The sequence below is a fragment of the Staurois parvus genome, unplaced genomic scaffold (genome assembly GCF_062004578.1).
Source record: "Staurois parvus isolate SC_StPar_1 unplaced genomic scaffold, SC_StPar_1.0 ptg000632l, whole genome shotgun sequence".
Taxonomy (NCBI): domain Eukaryota; kingdom Metazoa; phylum Chordata; class Amphibia; order Anura; family Ranidae; genus Staurois; species Staurois parvus.
In genome coordinates, this window is record NW_028318428.1 from 71,997 (window position 1) to 91,986 (window position 19,990).

A 19,990-nucleotide genomic window follows, 5' to 3' on the forward strand; every position below is an offset into this window, starting at 1 on the left:
GACTTGGCATGAAAAAGCTGCAATTCAAGGTCAAAGAGGTCCGCTTTCATAGACACATTCTAACCTGGAAGGATTTGAAGGCTGACCCAGAAAAAAAATCAGAGCCATACTGGATATGCCACAGCCAGCAAATGTGAAATCCCTGCAGCGCTTCATTGGATTTGTTACCTACCTAGCAAAATTCCTACCACACCTCTCAGAGATCTGCGAGCCCTTGAGAAGGCTTCTGGACAAGGACGCTGTTTGGCATTGGCTTCCTAAGCATGATAATGCAGTGCAGGACAACAAAGGCTTGGTCACAGACACACCTGTCCTGACCAACGATTGCTTCAGATAAAACAGCACACTGAAACCGATGAGAGTTTGCAGGCTCTTAAATATGTTCTGAATGGTTGGCTTGATTCCAAGTTGGAAGTGCCATTACTTGTGAGAGAATATTGGACTTTGAGATGAAATCGCCATTCAAGATGGTATACTGTAAAAGGGGCCAAGGGTCATCATTCCTAAATCTTTAAGATCGGAGATGCCGACTCGTATTCATGCCAGTCACATTGGCGGTGAAGCATGCTATAGGCAAGCATGTGATACCCTATACTGGCCCAACATGCAGAACGAGATTAGAGACTTTGTTAGCGGTTGCTCGGCATGCAATGAATATGCGCAGGCACAACAGAAAGAACCTATGTCGCATGTGCTGCCCACCCGGCCTTGGCAAATTGTAAGCATGGACTTACTGAATTATGCTGGGCAGGATTATCTACTAATTGTTAATCACTATTCCGACGTTTGGGAGATTGAGCTACTTCCTGACCCGTCTGCTGATACAACCATCAAGCGTTGTAAAGCACAGTTTGCACGTTATGGCCAGCCAGATAGTCATCTCGGATAATGGACCTCAATTTGCATGTGAGCAATTCAGACTGTTCTCTACAGATTGGGGATTTGAGCATGTTACCTCATCCTGGAGGCACCCGCAAGCCAATGGCAAAGCGGAATCGGCTGTTAAGATAGTGAAGAATCTTTGTAAGAAGGCAAAAGTTTGATGGTACTGATCCGTGGAAGGCCATTCTACATTGGAGGAACACCCCATCTGAAGGCATGGACAGTAGTCCTGCACAGCGCTTGATGTCTAGGAGACTGAAGACTTCATTGCCTGTGGCCAACAAATTACTTGATCCTTGTGTGGTTATAGGTCTCCCGGCGAAACTGCAGCGGAGGAAACAGATTGCCAAACTGTCATACGATGTCTCTGCTAAAGACTTACCTGAACTAAGCATTGGAGAGCCAATCCGTATGAAGCGGCTTCCAGGTGACAGGACTGGTCGCTGGAGACTGGGTTCCTGTGTTCAGAGGGTTGCACCCTGATCATATCTTGTGGCTGTAGAAGGCAGTCTTTATCGCCGCAATCGAGTGGACCTGCGAAGGGCAGAACGATTCACCGCACAAGCCTATGAGCAGCTTGCACGTGATCCTCCTGAGGTGCTCAATGCCCCGAGTCCTACTGGACCATATACTCAAAGCAGAGAGAACTCTGCTGTCATATCGTGATACAATGAGGATAACATAATGCAGCCACATATCCCGTCAAGTTCTTCTCTGCCAAACACACCAGCCAGGAAAGAGGGTAGCTCCTTAACACCTTCTGGAGCTGAACGGATTTCCCCAGACAAAATCCCTGTGACCTTGCGTAGTGGTCGAGTTTTAAGACCACCAGATAGACTCAATCTGTAGTGTATCTACCAGTAACACAGTATGCCATGTTCAAGACTGTTCAGGATCTGTTTTAGTTTGTTTACAAGGTTTGAATTGAACGTAAAAAAAATGTTAGAGTTATTATGCAAATACTGTGACCCTACTTGCATATGGTAATATTGCACTGCCTTCTACTTCCTGTTCTATGCTGACCTGGATGTAGTTCTGTTGTACAGCATTATTCCTCACACCAGCAACTTGTGTTGTCTGCATTCCTGTACATGAAACAGCATCCTTTTTTCACTTTGATTTTCAGGGTGTCTTTAAATTCAGTCCTCTGTGGGTTGATATTTTTATTTTCCATCAAACCTTAGGTCACACTTACCTTTGTCAAACATTACCCAGCCCATATCAGAGATATCCAGCATATTTTTTCTCATTGAGATCTGATGCGTTTTCGAAGTGTTCCTTTAATTTTTTTGAGCAGTGTATTTGAAAATTGATCAGGCGGCTGGTACGGCTTTGATCAAGAGGTTGGTATGGGGTATGGCAGTGATCAGGAGGCTGATATGGCTGTGATCAGGAGGTTGGTATGGGAATGATCAGGTATAGAGTATGGACGCCGGTATGGTGGTATAACTGAGCACTGGTGACACTGGGGCAGGGGCTGGCTGCACTTTATTAGTACTACACTGGGGCCAATTATCAGGAACACTGGTGCAGGCTGGCACTGCAGACAGTGTACATGCAATGTGAAAGGATGCAGCAATGGTTCTCTCTGCTCTCACAATGAGAGCAGAGAGAACTGATGCAGACACTTTCAGTTTGCATTTTTTACTGTGGTTGCTGTGATTGGACACAGCAATCACATGGTACAAGACCATGTGATCACCCAGACAGATCACATTACTGTCTGGGTGACACAGATCACCGGGCTCCCAGGTGTGCACTCTAAGCCACGAATGAGCCTCTGATGTAGGCTGACATACAAGTACATTAACCTGCATCTGCGCTGCTTCCTGTCCACGTGGACAGGCTGTGGGCAGACAGGAAGTAGTTGAGATTCAGGTGATGAACAGACAGATAAGCACTTTTGGGCACTGGAAGCTGAAGGATGCAGAAGGGCAGAGCGTTTCCCAAAAAAAAAAAAAAAAAAAAACACCCAAAAAAAAACCAGACCATTAGGTAAAATTTGCCTTAGATAGGCCGCTGCTTGTTGCACACCTGAGAGGGTGATAAAAAGGACCTTTTTTATACCTTGTTTAGTACCTTGCTCTGATACAGGGGAACAACTATCACCACGATCATTTTTTCCATCAAGGGTACATGTTACTAAGCCTTGCTAACTGGCAGTCCTGAACATCTGCCAGGGTCATGTTTTACAGCAGACCAAACCTGTGAAAAGTGGGACACACCTCTAACTCGTGCAATTATTCTTTTAAAGTTCCCAAAAATTCTGCATATGGGTTTAACTTTGCAATGTAAATTATGCAAAAATCAGAGTACAGCAAGGTAATGCTCTGCTGGGATGGTTGACAGCAAACATGCCATATATGCGAAGAAAATATACATGTAATTCAGGCAGAATTCGCACATGTTCATTGTGTAGCTGGAACATTACCATGTGTTAATTCTGTGAATTGCACACCCAGGCATTCATTGTACTTTAGGGCTACATAAAAGCAGAATGTGTGAATGTAGAAGTTTATTAATTACTGCCACTTTCCCTATCACATTGCATACAATGAAGCAAAATATCAATGTTTACATGACAACAAAGCCCCAGTCCCTTTGTGTGATGTACAGCTTGTGGGAGGAAATTCACTTCCAGACAATGCTTAGCAGTAGACACCAGTGGGTGACATCAATGCTCTGAAAAATTCCACCCCATTGTTGGCCCTGCCTAAATGCAGTGTTACTGCATTGCCAAAATGTGAACCACCCTCGAAGCACAAGGCACACCAAAAAAGATCACAGTACAAATCTTACTCCCTTTTCCTTGATAATTTGCAGCATGTTAATAAAGGTTCTCCCCCTTCGAGAGCAAGCAGGACTGCAGGGAAGTTGTCAGTGATGCCTTGGAAACCATCACAATGGTTTCCCATTTATGTAATCAATGTCAGCTCTGACAGCAGTCACATGCAGACTGGAAACTCTGATAAAGGCTTTAGCCTGAAGATGAACATTAATCTTTGTGACTGTCATATAAAGTTAAGTTCCTTAATGAATTTGCAAATTTGTAATTGTTATTACTACATTTTTTAGCATTTGTGAGCCAAAAAAAAAAAATCAGGGTATAAAAACATTGTACCATATAACATTTGACAGGTACACTCTCCCACTTCTGGGACACAACAGGTCCCAGAAGATGCCGGCCCATTCACAAAGCGCAGCACTTCTCGCACATGCGCAGTGGGCACCCGGCTGTCACAGCTCGGTTCCCACACTAAAGATGCCGGCGCGGGAAGACTAAGGTAAGGTCCTGCTGCAGGGAAGAGCTGAGTGGCCGGCCTGGTATTCTGACAGTGTCGGCAGCGGAAATACCGGACCGGCCTCTCTATATTCGCTCCATAAGACGCAGTGACCTTTTCCCCCCTTTTTTGGGGGGAAAAAAGTGTCTTATGGAGCAAAAAATATGATACATATGGTCCTAACAATTAGATAAGCAAACTAGTAACAACTATTTTTAAAATAATTGCCATGCTGATGCTAAATTTGGCCTGGCTATTTAAAGCTGGGTATACACCAGTGGATTTTCAAATAAAATTTGTATGAAAATTCACAATACATTTGACAGCTAGACAAATGTAATTTGAAAGTACTTCAAAGTTTCGTTTCCTTTTAACATCTGATTTTGGAACAAATAGAAGTTACTGAGTGAAATCCATATACACACTGTAAAATTCATTTGAGAATAATTTTTCCATCCTGTTCCTTTGAATTTTGTCACTGCAGTCATGTCAATTTGATTTCAATAATAAAAGAAAAGTGAACAAATGTTCTTAAACTTTGAACCAAACTTATAGTGCATATATAACATTAAAAAAAAGGGTAAAAGTGACACTAAATGTCCATTTTCCAAAAATAATCCACACATCCACTCCTTAATAGCCATGTAATTTTTTCATGAAATTCTCACTATTTTTCTGCCACCTTGTAACTTTCTCCCTGGGTTCCTAAACATTTTTCCCTCCATTACATTCTGTGAGGCAGACAAGCAGAGCTTCCCATTTTGGGTGGAACTCCACTTTCACCAGTGAAGCTCAGGAAGGTTTTACTCTCTATGACCAGGACATTTTTTGCAATTTAGCACTGCGATACTTTAACTGGCAATTGATCTGTCATCGGGCAGAAAACAAAAAAAATACAGCCACATTGCTTTACTGTGCAGAGCCTTGTGTTTACCAACACATGGCTCTCTCCTGAAATTAACTCAGTTTGTCCTGGCCATAAAACATTGGCTGTAAAGCAATGATCAGCTTGTGCTGTAGCATACTACAGCACAGCCGGGGCATCACACGCACCCCCTACCCAGATCTTGTACATGTACGTAATCTGATGCAGCCACAGTAAATCTGCAGTAGGCAGTCCCGAAGTAGTTGTAAACCTCAGACGTGAAATACAAACAAAGCATATCCCTCTATAGTATGTACTTTTCGCAATCCAGAGCAATGTCATTTCTGTCTGTTTCATTCCTCTGCTATCTGCATGAGTCAGTTGACAAGTTTTCCTGACGAGAAAAGGTGAGGGGGAGGGCACAGCCTGTGACTGACAGCCTCAGCTCTGTTCCTGTGTGCTATGTGAAGGTGGGTGTCGCTTCCCTTCTATCAGCTCTCAGAGCACTGATGCAACTTCAGCTCTCTGCCCCTGCTCTTCAGAGTTCAGACACTGTAAAACTCTGCATCTTGAATGGATGTAGGGGAAAAATGGCTATAGAAAAACAGGTGCAAATTATGTAGGATTTGTTTCATCCATTTATCACTTGAGGCCAGTTAGTTCAATGGCTATATTGCAAGGGTTTTCAAATCACTTTAAGTCAAGAATAAAAATTTGAAGAGATTAGATTTTGTTTTTAACTAGAGTTTAGAGTCACTAATGCACTCACCTATACTAAAGAACATGCCCATCACTGTCTTGCTGAAATGTCCACCCTCTTATCCTGGTAGATGGCAGATTTTTATCAAGAATGTCTCGGTACATTTTTCCATTCATCATTCTTTCAATGATATGGAGTTTGCCAGTAATGTATGCTGAAAAACTGCCCCTCAGCATGATGTTCCCACCCCCAAATTTCACTGTTGGTATGGTGTTTTTGGTGTGATGTGCAGTGCCATTTTGACCAAACTTGGCATGTATTATGGCATCCAAAGTTCAATTTTGGTCTCATCTGACCGGACTACATGCTCCCAGTATTTCACAGGCTTGTCTAAATGCAGCAAACTGAGCTTTTTCTTCAGCAATGGAGTCTTGCATGGGGAGCGTGCATACAGGCCATGGTGGTTGAGTGTATTATTGGTTTTCTTTGAAACAATTGTACCTGCTAGTTCCAGGTCTTTCTGAAGCTCCCTACAAGTAATCCTTGGCTCTCAGACAACTCTTCTGATAATTCTTTTTACTTCTGTTAGAAATCTTGCGAGGAGCACCTGGTCATTTATGGTGAAATGATGTTCTTTCAATGTCCAGATTATGGCCCCAACAGTGCTCACTGTAACATTCAGAAGTTTATAAAGCCTTCTGTAACCAATGCCATCACTATATTTTGCAATAAGGCTGCGAAGGTCTAGAACGAGCTCTTTACTTTTACCCATGAGATGTTTCTTGTGTGACACCTTGGTAATGAGACACCTTTTCATAGGCCGTCAGTTGAAAATGAACCAGCTGATATTAATTTGCATCAGTAAGGAGCAGGATTGCTTTCTAATTACTGATAGATTTCAGCTGTCTTGGCTTTCCATGCCTTTTTGCACCTCATGTGTTCAATACATTTTCCCTGTGCCATTACATTCTATTACACAACTTATTTAGGTTTCTTTGTATGTATGCATTGCATGGGTTGTCACCGACACGTGGTGAAAATACCAATAGCACCTTTAGAAATATATTTACCTAGCAAAATGGTGACGTGTCCAATACTTATTTTACACACAAGTTCAGGCTTCTGTAGACTCTTCCTGCTGTTCTATGTCTGTACATAAGTGCAGTGACTGAAAACTGGAGAAATTCAATAAGACTACAAGTACAGTAACCACCACGGCAGACAGACTCGCAGCATTCACAGAGCAGTCTTCACGGCATTGAGTCTGGCTACAGTTCCCAAAGCTTTAGTGAGGTTGCATTTATCTGGAAGCACTCTGTTGTATTAAAAGATCATGAGGAGCTGAATTATAAAGATTAATAAACTAGTTAAGCTAAGAGTGATTATTCTGTAAGGTCAAAGAGATCCAGCTTAGGACACTAGCAAAAACTGGAGACTTAGAGGGGGGTAGGGTTAGAGTGGGGTAGGATTACAGGGGGTGTATCCTCAAAAGGTTGCCAATCTCCAAATACTGGAGATACTAGCCTATAATTAGACCTGTGCACTTTATGATTAGGATAAACTGGTATAAAGTTCATTTTGACAGTGCTTACCAACTATCAAAGCACTGGAAACTGACAAATTACCTGGTAAGTGGTAACAATAGTGTAATACCCCATTACTAAACTTTCTAAACCAAAACTCTTAAAATCCTTATGCTGTTAGCACTGGTAAATAGATCAGAATGCCTACTTGTTTTGAACTTTTTTTTTTTTTTTTTTTTAATTACTTTACTTGCATCCTCGTTTCTGGCCTGAACCTAAATTAAGTCATACACCCTATGAGTCCTTGGGCATTTTATATTTCTTTCTTCTGGAGGGGGGGCTTCTCAGCTAAGCACACACTCCTGCTTGACCAAAGGGCAGATGGTTTCCAGGAAGTAAATGCTACATGAAGCATCTGCCCTTACTCGAGATGGCCACAGTTAGAAATGTTGATAATTGATGAGGTTTGCCATTTTAATAGAATAAAGCACGTGGATAGGTGTGTGCTGTAAACAAAAATGAATTAAATTCCATTTTCAGTTTGTCATGCTCAATACAGGTAAGTTCCAGATATATAAGGTGCAGCGCTAATATATATAATAAAAAAATGTAAATATATGAGTCCAATACTAAATAGAAAAGTTCATGTATTGTATCAAATGGATGATCAATTCGGCAGCAGATTTTAAATAGGCTTGTGACAGGAACCGATAGAAAGAGTGCGCACTCACCGGAAGCGCATAGGTAATGCGCATATAATTTAAAACCACCAGGTTCTCTCTAGATAGGCGGGATATATAGGTGAGCTTCCATCTATGGATTGGTCATCAAGTCTTGGGATAGTGTAGAAATCTGCTGGGTCCAGAGGTCCCCTTAAGGAAGGATGGGTGCTCAGCCTGGGTACAGGGCTACCTTCCTCTGGATGTTGAAATTCAATTGGGGGTGAACTGTAAGTTTAATAGCTCCAAGTAGGAGCCAAGAAACAGGTGCCTATAGTGTAGTATTTTAAGAAGCTTTAATTCTAGTAGCTATAAAAAAAAAAAAAAAGTGACAGGGTAGTAAGCACAATAACTTCAATATTGCAGAGTTAAGCAGCACTGACCCTATTAAAGATGGCTGCCGGGCATCCACGTGGCTCCGGAGGCAGTGACGTCACGCTCAGAGGGGACGCTAACAGGTAAGTGCCGCCTCAAGTGGTTAATCCATGGACATTGCTTTCTTCTGGTTCTTTCTGGTTCTGATGTACATACCCTCAAATTAAACCTGAGTGTGCGCACTTTAAGCCCATATCGATTATATAACTATAGCTTGCATATGTTTTGCTAAATTCCTGAAAAAAACTAAAATTAAGCCTGTGTCCAAATATATATGGACATAACTGTATATATCCATCTACACATACCCACTAAAGGTGCCTTGAAAAAGTATTCATGCCCCTTGAAATTTTCCACATTGTCATGTTACAACCAAAAATGTAAATGTATTTTATTGGGATTTTTTTGTGATAGACAACACAAAGTGGCACATAATTGTGAAGTGGAAGGAAAATGATAAATGGTTTTCAAAATGTTTTACAAATATCTGAAAAGTGTGACGTGCATTTGTATTTTGTCCCCTTTCACTCTGATACCCCTAACTAAAACCTAGCCAACTGCCTTCAGAAGTCACCTAATTAGTAAATAGAGTGCATGTGTGTGTAATTTGATCTCAGTATAAATACTGCTGTTCTGTGAAGCCCTCAGAGGTTTGTTAGACAACATTAGTGAACAAACAGCATCATGAAGACCAAGGAACATACTACAGGTCAGGGATAAAATTGTGGAGAAGTTTAAAGCGGGGTTAGGTTATAAAAACAAATATCCCAAGCTTTGAACATCTCATAGCGCACTGTTCAATCCATCATCCGAAAATGGAAAGTATGGCACAACTGCAAACCTACCAAGACATGGCCGTCCACCTAAACTGACAGGCCAGGCAAGGAGAACATTAATCAGAGAAGCAGCCAAGAGACCGATGGCAACTAGAGGAGCTGCAGAGATCCACAGCTCAGGTGGGAGAATTTGTCCACAGGACAACTATTAGTCGCACACACCACAAACCTGGCCTTTATGGAAGAAAGGCAAGAAGAAAGCCATTGTTGAAAGAAAGCCATAAGAAGTCCTGTTTGCAGTTTGCGAGAAGCCATGTGCGGGACACAGCAAACATGTGGAAGAATGTGCTCTAGTCAGATTAAACCAAAACTGAACTTTTTGGCCTAAAAGCAAAACACTATGTGTGGCGGAAAACTAACACTGCACATTACCCTGAACACACTATCACCACCGTGAAACATGGTGGAGGCAGCATCATGTTGTGGGAATGCTTTTCTTTAGCAGGGACAAGGAAGCTGGTCAGTTGATGGGAAGATGGATGGAGCCAAATACAGGGCAATCTTAGAAGAAAACCTGTTCGAGTCTGCAAAAACTTGAGGGCGGGGGATCACCTTCCAGCAGGACCCTAAACATACAGCCAGAGCTATAATGGAATGGTTTAGATCAAAGCATATTCATGTGCTAGACTGGCCCAAAGTCCAGACCTAAATCCAATTGAGAATCTGTGGCAAGACTTGAAAATTGCTGTTCACAAACGCAAAGAAAGGGCAAAAATTTCACTCTAGATGTGCAAAGCTGGTGGAGACATACCGAAAAAGACTTGCAGCTGTAATTGCAGTGAAAAGTGGTTCTACAAAGTATTGATTCAGGGGGGCTGAATACAAATGCACACCACACTTTTCAGATATTTTTAAAAAGTTTGAAAACCATTTATCATTTTCCTTCCACTTCACAATTATGTACCACTTTGTGTTGGTTTATTATATAAAATCCCAATAAACTACATCTACGCCATTGGAAAATTTAAAGGGGTATGAATACTTTTTCAAGGCACGGTGTGTGTGTGTATATATATATCACATACACATACATATATATACATATATATATATATATACACATACATATATATACATATATATATATATATATATACACACACATACATACATATATATACACATACATACATATATATACACATACATACATATATATATATATATATATATATATATATATATATATATATATATATATATATATATATATACACACACACATACATACATACACACACACACAGTAATACCTCAGTTTACGAATGTAATTCTTTCTGCAGGAATTTTCGTATAGCCAAAAATTTCTTAAACCGAAAAGCCATTTCCCATAGGAATACATTGAAAACCAATTAAACCGTTCCGGAGGTCAGAAAAACTAAACGCTACTAAACACAGCAAGAGTTATTTTATCAAGTCATGCTGTATTTTAAGCAGTGGCAACCATGTGTTAATGTTTCAGCTGTCAGCGGGGTTCTCCACCGACAGTTGAATGTAAAAATTACCGGCAATTAAAATGTAAAAACTGGTGTGGGGTTCCCCCCTCCCATCCATACCAAGCCCTTCGGGTCTGGTATAGATTTTGAGGGGAACTCCCAAGCCAAAATAAAAAAAAAGGCAGGCCCCCCCCAATATTCTTACCAGACCCTTATCTGAGCATGCAGCCTGGCAGGTTAGGAGAGGGGGGGGTATGACGATGAGCGAGCGCCCCGCCCCCCTCCTGAACCATATCAGGCCACATGCCCTCATGGGGGGGTGCTTTGGGGAAGAGGGGCACCTTGTCCATTGTCATGTTGATGGGGACAAGGGCCTCTTCCCCACAACCCTGGCCGGTGGTTGTGGGGGGTCTATGGGCAGGGGGCTTTTCGGAATCTGGAAGCCCCCTTTAATAAGGGGGCCCCCAGATCCCACACCCCCCCCCCCAGTTGAAGGGGTACATGGTACCCCTGCTCATTCACAAAAAAACAGTGTAGTGTGAAAAAAGACAGGACATGGTCTTTAACCACTTCCAGACCGGACACTTTTACCCCCTTCCTGACCAGGGCAATTTTCAGCTTTTAGCGCTATCACACTTTGAATGACAATTGCGCGGTCATGCAACACTGTACCCAAATGAATTTTTTATCATTTTTTTTAGATAGATAAAGCTTTATTTTGGTGGTATTTATTCACCACTGGGATTTGTATTTTTTTTGCTATGTAAATGAAATGTCCAAAAAATTTTTAAAAAAGTGTTTTTTTTATAAAATTTTGCAAATAAATAATATTTCATCATAAATCTTAGCCAAAATTTATTCCGTTATCTTTTTAGTAAAAAAAAAAAATCCAAATTAGTTTATAAGCAAAAATTATAATTTTTAAACATTTTTTTTTACATTTTTATTTTATTTTTTTATATTATTTTTTATTTTTATTTTTTTTTTTTACATACTGTCACCCTAGCAGTACAGTGTCACCATGGTTTTTACACTGATTGCTTTTACACCCAAATAGGATGTAAAAGCAATCATTTCTCTTTCTCTGTGTGCATTCCTGCACTCATTGAGAAATACAGAGTGAGCTGTGATTGGTCACAGCTTGTCACATGGTACAAGGCTTTTGTGAATAGCCTTGTACCATGTGACTTCTGTGATCATTCACAGATTTCACACATAGTAAGCAATGATGTCACAAGTGACATCTTGCTTACTACTTTGCATGTGATCACTGATTGGCCAATCAGTGATCACATGATCGGGACCTCGTACAGAGGTCCCGCCCGACGATTGGTGTTTCACTGTGTCCGGAGGACACAGCGGGCACCGGATCGCGGTGCTGCGCGCTCCCAGGGAGCGCGCACAAGCAGGGTGCGGGGAGGCCGTTTATAGACCCTGCAGTGCCACCGTCCGGCCGTTTATATACAACGGCCGGTCGGGAAGTGGTTAACAAGTCCTTTATTAAAAAGAAAAAAAAATCAAAAGAATGTCCCCTGCAGTAGATCCAACGTCAATCACGATGCCTGTCATCGCTGTCGCCACATCATGTGAATGTTGATCTGCAAGAGTCGAGTAGAACTGAGCAAAAGGGACTACCTTGCCATGAGGCCCAGAATCTTCAAGCAGAAGCAAGTCATAGGTTGCCTTGCTGATCCGAGAGCCCAGCCACTGGACTTCAGAGAATACTCCAGGTGATGTGAAGGCAAAGAGCGACATCTTGAAGTTGATCTCCCATCTGAAAATATGAAGTAGATTTTTTTTGGATGCTAGAAAACAGCACCATGGCTGAGAACTGTGGAGAACAAAATTAAGCAAGGTAGCAATTAGAAATTGTTGGTGCCTCACACCAAAGCGCAGAAAGTGTTCGTGTGAGAGAGGAGAATGTGAAGATGGGGATTCTTGAATGCCCACTGATGCCAGAAATTCCCCTAATCTGATAGATCTTGGGAATTCCATGTGAATTTGGGAATACGTAAATATTTTAGATCCAAAATAGGGCAAATTCCTTTATTCAGTTTTGGAACTGTAAAAAAAGGTTTGCGAAAACCCACTGAACATCAGGAATTGGGATTACCATCGAGGACAATAGACCCAGAGGTCTGGGACTTCTCTGATGCATGCTGGCACAAATGTCAACAGATGTACAGTATGCTCACTCCAGAAAATGAGCCCCTTCATGGTAAAAAGAGCTTTTGGGTAAGTTTGGAGGGTTTTGGGGTCCAAAACATGATGAAAAAGATGGGCTCCCTTTTGACTTGGAGCATGTCTGGGCAGAACAAAAGGATCCCTTTCAGCAGAAAAAGGTAGTAGCTATGGTAGTAGAAAGCTCAGACATTTTTGGGGGGCTGAAAGACAACCCTCTACCTGCTTTGATAAATTTATCAAAGGGTTCCCCAAACAGGCACTAACCATCCAAAAACATGGTAACATACACAAGCAGGCTCAGCATACAAAACCTTTCACCACAATTTGTTTATGTGCCCAGATGGTGTTATTCTAGAGAACTAGAAAAGTAAATTCTCTAGGGCATCAAAAAAAATAGCAGCATGAAGGGCACGATCTACAATCGTTAGAACAGGGCCATCAAACAAAACTGTTCTCTCCATCTTTATGGCCCAGTTAGTGATTGTCTGACAAATGGACATACCCGCAATGGTCAATTGTAAGGCAGGACCTGCAAGAACAAAGGATTGCCTTCTGTAGGGTTAATAAGGGTCTATCAACGGTGGAACATCCTAAACAGGAACTGGCAGGATCCACTACTGGGACATACCATATACTTAAATTACTTCTGCACAGGACAGAACTCTGCAAGGAATTCTAGAGAAAAATGCCTTTTCAAGACCTGGCTAAATCTTCATGCAAAGTACAGTTAATTTGCATGTGCAAGAGAAACTTATTTATAGACTTCGCCAGCTGTCTTGTGCCCATAAGTTCTTGTTCAGCCCAGGATTCCGTTGCTGCTAGGCAAAGGCTAGTATGCATGCATCAAAGAGTGAGCTTACAGTAGAAAGCATACCATGTGCAGTCTTAGCTCAAGTCTCTCAGCAAGCATGAGATGAAATTTCCTCAGCAAGATCAGAATCCACCTCATTCATTCTCTTCAAAGTAGTTAGGTTCAGGGTCATACTCCTGAAAAGATTCAGAGGCACTTTTGAGCCATGAAGACAAAAAGATTCTATAAGGGCAAAGAGCATTCCAAAGAAATCAGATGTGGTTGTAGAGAATGTACCTTAATCATATAGGCCATCTGTTGCAGGATTGAGGAGCTGTGTCAACTACAAACCTGAGTGTTTTTCTGGTTTTCCTTAGTGCCGCCTGTAGCAGGAGCACAATAAGGCCCTTATTCCTCAGCTCTTCTGCGCCTCATTTACACCACTGCTAAAGGGATCTCTTGTGGGGTTTTCACATGGATGCGGTCTGAAAGGGTATTTTATATTTTTCCAGGAAAGAAGCCGCTGTAAACCAGGCACTCACTGATGTTGAATTGCTATGTCCCTGGACTGTAGGCAGTTGGGAGATTAGCTGGCATATGCTCCTTGCATTTTTAGCAGAAATGGTCAAGTGCGTCAGCTGGAAATGCATATTAAAACTACATTGCCAACCAAGCAGCAATTCTGAGTGGGAACAAGCCAAATTTATAAAGGTAAACTTAACAAACATTACCCACCATACATGTATTGGAGATAGAGCGGGACCAACACCTTAAAGTAAAAACAGGACAATTACAGGGAAAGCTTGTCTAACCTTATCCACACTCCAGTTTCCAGAAGGGAACCAAATGTCTCCAATCAGTGGGCTTACCCCTCCCTGTATAGCACCCTGTGGTTAATTACATTTGTTGCATCACATGCCAAACAGTATCCAGTGCCCAAAGCAAGCATTACAGGCTGGCCCACTGCTGTGGTTCCCGAGATATAGGGTAATCAATCCTAAAACTGCAGGTGAGCCCTGTTGGATTCTGATAGAAGTGTTAATCGAAGTAGTGAAATATAAATAGTTATGAAACTTCTCCATATTCATAAGAAAAGTTTAATCACCTAAGAACAGTGGCAAAAAACGGAATGGGAGGGTGTTATAGGAAAGTGCACTGGAGATGTTTCTAGCAAAGCATTTGCCTTTGCCCAGTCACCTGAAGGTAGTGACATAAACCAATTGTCTGACTAGAGGTCCTGTGTTCTGTACAATTAGGATACACATCTGTGTCTGCAAGCAGAAGTGCCTACGCACATTAAGTATTGAAGGTTATCAGCGATCTAACATCCCTTAAGACAGGATATCGAATACCAATTTTCTAATAGCTGAAGGAAATGGCATACAATGCATTAGCCATTAATGTTTTACAAAACTCACAGCAGTAAAATCAGTCTGTATATGCAGAAAATGATTGTTATACTCACTGTGGAATCTAAGGGGTTAATTCTCTGCATTGTGTAAAAAGGCTGTTTTATCCTGTCTTGATCCTCCCTTTTTTACTGTCCTCAGTCCATCTGCTGATATAACTAGGGAGGTACTCTGCACATGCTCAGTTTGAGGTTTACTCCAAATTTTTTTTTTGGGAGGGTGCATGAGATCAGTACAGGGCCAATCAGTACTGTCTAAACAGAGGATCAGGTGTCAAGCGGCCTCACAAAACAGGGGAGAATTAAAACTCCTACAAGCAGTGCTCGGCTGGACACTGATAGAAGTCACAAGACTGCTATAGAACACTGATGAGAAAAGGTATTTAGCAGATATTTACTAAAATAATTGCATTTCCATATTGTGTACTGTGGGAGACCAGATATTATAAATGCAAGGTTCTGGGCTTAGTAACACTTTAAGATGCTGGCAACAGGGGAAGGCTATCACGTGGTAGGCAAGGTCAAAGTGCCAACAACTTTCTGGCTTGGGGATATTTAATAGACTACAAGTGTTTGGTTAGAGCTCTCTTGCGTAAATAGATAGGTACCTAGCTAGAAAGCTAGCAGCAGTCCACAGGGGAAAAAAAAAGTACATTTTTAGAGCCAAGGAAGCTGCTATCTCATCTACAGTGAAGGAAGTATTTGATCCCCTGCTGATTTTGAATGTTTGCCCACTCACAATGAGTCTAAAAATCGAATGGTAGGTGTATTGTAGCACTGAGAGACAGAATAGCAACAAAAAATTCAAAAGAAATGCATGTCTAACAAATTATGCACTGATTTGCATGTTCATGAGGGAAATAAATATTTGATCCCCTATCATTCAACAGGATTTTTGGCTACCAGGTGTCTTTCATACAGGTAACAAGCTGAGATTAGAAGCAGCCTCTTAAAGGGAGTGCTGCTAATCTTATTACGGTACCTGTATAAAAGACATCTGTTCACAGAAGCAATCAAACAATCAGATTCCAAACTCTCCACCATGGCAAAGACCAAAGAGCTCTCCAAGGATGTCAGGGACAAGATTGTAGACCTACACAAGGCTGGACTGGGCTACAAAACAAGCAGTTTGGTGAGAAGGTGACAACAGTTGGTGCAATCATTCACAAATGGAAGAAACAAAACAACTGTCAGTCTCCCTAGGTCTGGTGCACCATGCAAGATCTCACCTCATGGAGTGTCAATGATCATGAGAACAGTGAGGAATCATCCCAGAACTACACTTGAGGATCTTGTCAATGATCTCCAGGCAACTGGGACCACAGTCACCAAGAAAACAATTGATAACACACCCTCTGCTCAAGAAAGCTCATGTCCAGGCCCGTCTGAAGTTTGCCACTGAACATCTGAATGATGTAGAGGAGGACTGGTTGAAAGTGTTGTGGTCAGATGAGACCAAAATCGGGCTCTTTGGTATCAATTCAACTCGCCTTATTTGAAGGAGGAGGAATGCTGCCTATGAACCCAAGAACACCATCCCAACTGTCAGACGATGGACGGGGCAATGTATCGTCAAATCTTGGGTGAGAACCTTCTTCCCTCAGCCAGGGCATTGAAAATGGGTCGTGGATGGGTGTTTCAGCACGACAATGACCCAAAACACATGGCCAAGGCAACAAAGGAGTGGCTCAAGAAGAAGCACATTAAGGTCCTGGAGTGGCCTAACCAGTCTCCAGACCTTAATCCGATTTAAAAATCTGTGGAGGGAGCTGAAAGTTCGAGTTGCCAAACGTCAACCAAACCTTAATGACTTGGAGAGGATCTGCCAAGAGGGGCCAAAATCCCTCCTGAGATGTGTGAAAAACTGTTGGCCAACTACTGGAAACCTCTGATTGCCAACAAGGGATTTGCCACCAAGTACTAAGTCATGTTTTGTGATGGGGATCAAATACTTATTTCCCTCATGAACATGCAAATCAGTGCATAATTTGTTAGACATGCATTTCTTTTGATTTTTTGTTGCTATTCTGTCTCAGTGTTACAATACACCTACCAATCAATTTTTAGACTGATCATTTCTTTGTGAATGGGCAGACATTCAAAATCATCAGGGGATCAAATACTTATTTCCTTCACTGTATGTCTCTGATCTGAAGTTGCCATGGTGCTTGCCATGTGATCAGCTATGACACCAGCCATTGAAAGTTGACAGTTTGGCTAAAAGCTAACTAAAGTAAATAGTAACAGGTATAATTTAAGGCATACCTTAAATGTATAACTGTTAAAGTGGAACTAAACCCACCAGGTTCCCCATCTAAGGAAATGTCACTTTCAACATTTTAATAAAGTGCAAATAAAGTAAACCGTGTGATGTGCCGAGATCAGTGCATTGGAATGCTTTACTCCCAATACACACTAGCGGGCATGCAATCAATGTGATTTGCTGGTGTGAACAAGCCCTAAAATCAAATAAAAGCTTAACTCTGTGGAAAATGCGTACTTTAAAGGATTTCCCTAGCTAAGAAAGTATAGTATGCGTGGGATGGTTGCTGCTGTACATTTGGAACCATGCTACAAAGCCTGCTCCTGTAGAGCACTGTATTTCCAGGTGCTGTGGGAATAAGAACAGCAGTAAATAGCAACAGTCACATTGCTGTCTTTTCACATCTCATTGACCATTTAAAAAAAGCCTTGTATTTTGATATTTGGCAAAAAAAGAGGAAGCATATCGAAGGGGGAGCTGGGGCAGGTAGGAGTTTCAAAAAACACCACGTGTTTTTGCACTTGAGATAGGCTTTAGGATACAGTTGTCAAACACCTCATAACTGTATACTCCCTATTGGACAAATAGATCCTGTAACCAATAAAACCATATACTGTTGGCTCTTAACTTGGGTGTCCTTTCTTGGTTCTATAGCATTCAAATACTTTTAATGCAACCCAAGAAACATATTAGGAATGAGAAAAACGTGCCAAATAATGTGGAAAAATACATAGCATTTCGAAGTCATCTTGCCAACATCTTACAGAGGACACAAGTAACTCAGAACACCAATGTAAATAACTGCGAGAGTCAGCTGAGATGCTCATAAAAGTGCAGTTATCAGTGCTGTTTTGCAGTAAGACCCTGGTGCACTAAATAGGAACCAGAATGCAAAGTACGTAAATATTCAAAGTTTAACAGTGGCATTATTCACTGATTGCCAAACATCTATTTTTTCAAAAGCCATCTTGTCCTGTTTGCTGCCAAGAACCATCAGCCACCACAATTTTTCAAGATAAAATGATCCAACACAATAAATCACCCATTTCCAAAAAGCAATCTGTGCTCAAGATAAAGTCCACAAAGGTGGAGTTTCCAAATTCTAAAAGAGGGCAACCACAAATCCAGTAGAGCAAACTCCAGAAAGAACACCCCAGAAATCCAGTGAGAATAAGAGTGAGATTGGGTGCTTACTGGAATCCGTTGGCTTTCCAAATGAAAAAAATTTAGCATCACAGTTTGTTGAGCATGGGGATGCATAGCCGCAGACTGGTCAGGGTGCCCATGCTAACCCATGTCCACAGCCAAATGGCCTAAAATGGGCACATGAGTGCCAGAACTGGACCACAGAGCAATGGAAGGTGGCCTGGCCTGATTAATCAGGTTTTCTTTTTATATCACATGGATGGGCCAGTTGCATGTCTCTCACTTACCTGGGGAAGAGATGAAACCAGGATGCAGTATGGGAAGAAGGCAAGCCGATGGAGGAAGTGTGATCCTTTGGGCAAGGTTCTGCTGGGAAACTTTGGGTCCTGCCATTCATGTGGATGTTAGACACATACCAACTACCTAAACATTGTATTCCCTGATGGCAGTGGCTTCTTTTAGCAGAATAATGTACCTTGCTGCTTCAAAAATGGAATTGTTTGAGAACACAAGTTTGAGGTGTGGACTTGGTCTCCAAATCTCAATCGAGCCTGTGGCAAGTGCTAAAAAAACAAGTCTGATCAATGGAGACCTCACCTTGCAAATTACAGGACTAAAAGGATCTGCTATTGATGGATTAGTGCCAGATACCACAGCATACCTTCAGAGATCTGTTTTGACAGAAAAAGTTTGTTTTGGCAGCAAAAGGGGGACCGACCCAATATTAGGTGGGTAGTCATGGCTAATTGGTATACAATTGAAATACATTAATTGTTTTACGTGCCAACATATATTTGTACAAAAACAAAAAGTTGCTTTTTGACCATAGTGACCAAAAAAATTCAGAGTGGAATAGAATATTCCTAAATTAAATTTCTAACAAGCATATGTGGTTTTCATTCGGGAAATTACATTCATTCCAAAATTGATGTTAAAAGCAAAATCTTGACGCACTAATGAAATTCACTAAGTCATGGAATGTACTGAAAATTAAATACAAATATCTGTAAAAACATTGGTTAGAAAATGTACTAGTGTATGGCCAGCTTCGTATTACACATTCTTGCCACATTACAGAGCCAAGAAACTGACCTAATTGTTTCCCAACAGCTTTATATCTTTCTGGTGTCACTTTCCTGATCACTGGACAATAAACAAGCCAGATCCTAACCTGTGCAATGTTGAAGTGAACCTGTGCCAGGACTATGGACATGCTGAACAAGGAGTAAAGTAGTTTAAAAAAGGACCTCATTCACATCTGTAAACCTTGCAAATAAAACCAATTTCAACACAAAGGGTTCGTTTGCCTGCCAGCGTTTTAATGTAAACATCCAGGTGGTGTTTCTAAGCTGTTGCAAACTGACTTGAGGGCTGGTTTATACTAGCCTGCATGTTTAAAATCATCATTTTACTGTAGGCATAGGCAACTGTTAGTGTGAGACCAGACGGGTGAATTTTGTTTTTCAGCAAATAATACTGTTTACTTTTGTCTCTAAATTTGTCTTTTTACATTTGAAGTGTCACATAGCAAAATGTTGCCCTGTAGACATGCAGTGCCATTTACTAAATTAAAAAAAAAAAA

The 19,990-nt window shown here is 41.4% G+C and overlaps 1 protein-coding gene across 8 annotated transcripts in view; it reads right to left on the bottom strand.

The window, feature by feature from the left end:
* The window catches only part of LOC149449311 (ELAV-like protein 2), a 231,504-nt gene that overhangs the window by 70,468 nt on the left and 141,046 nt on the right, over window positions 1-19,990 (bottom strand). The window lies entirely within an intron of this gene.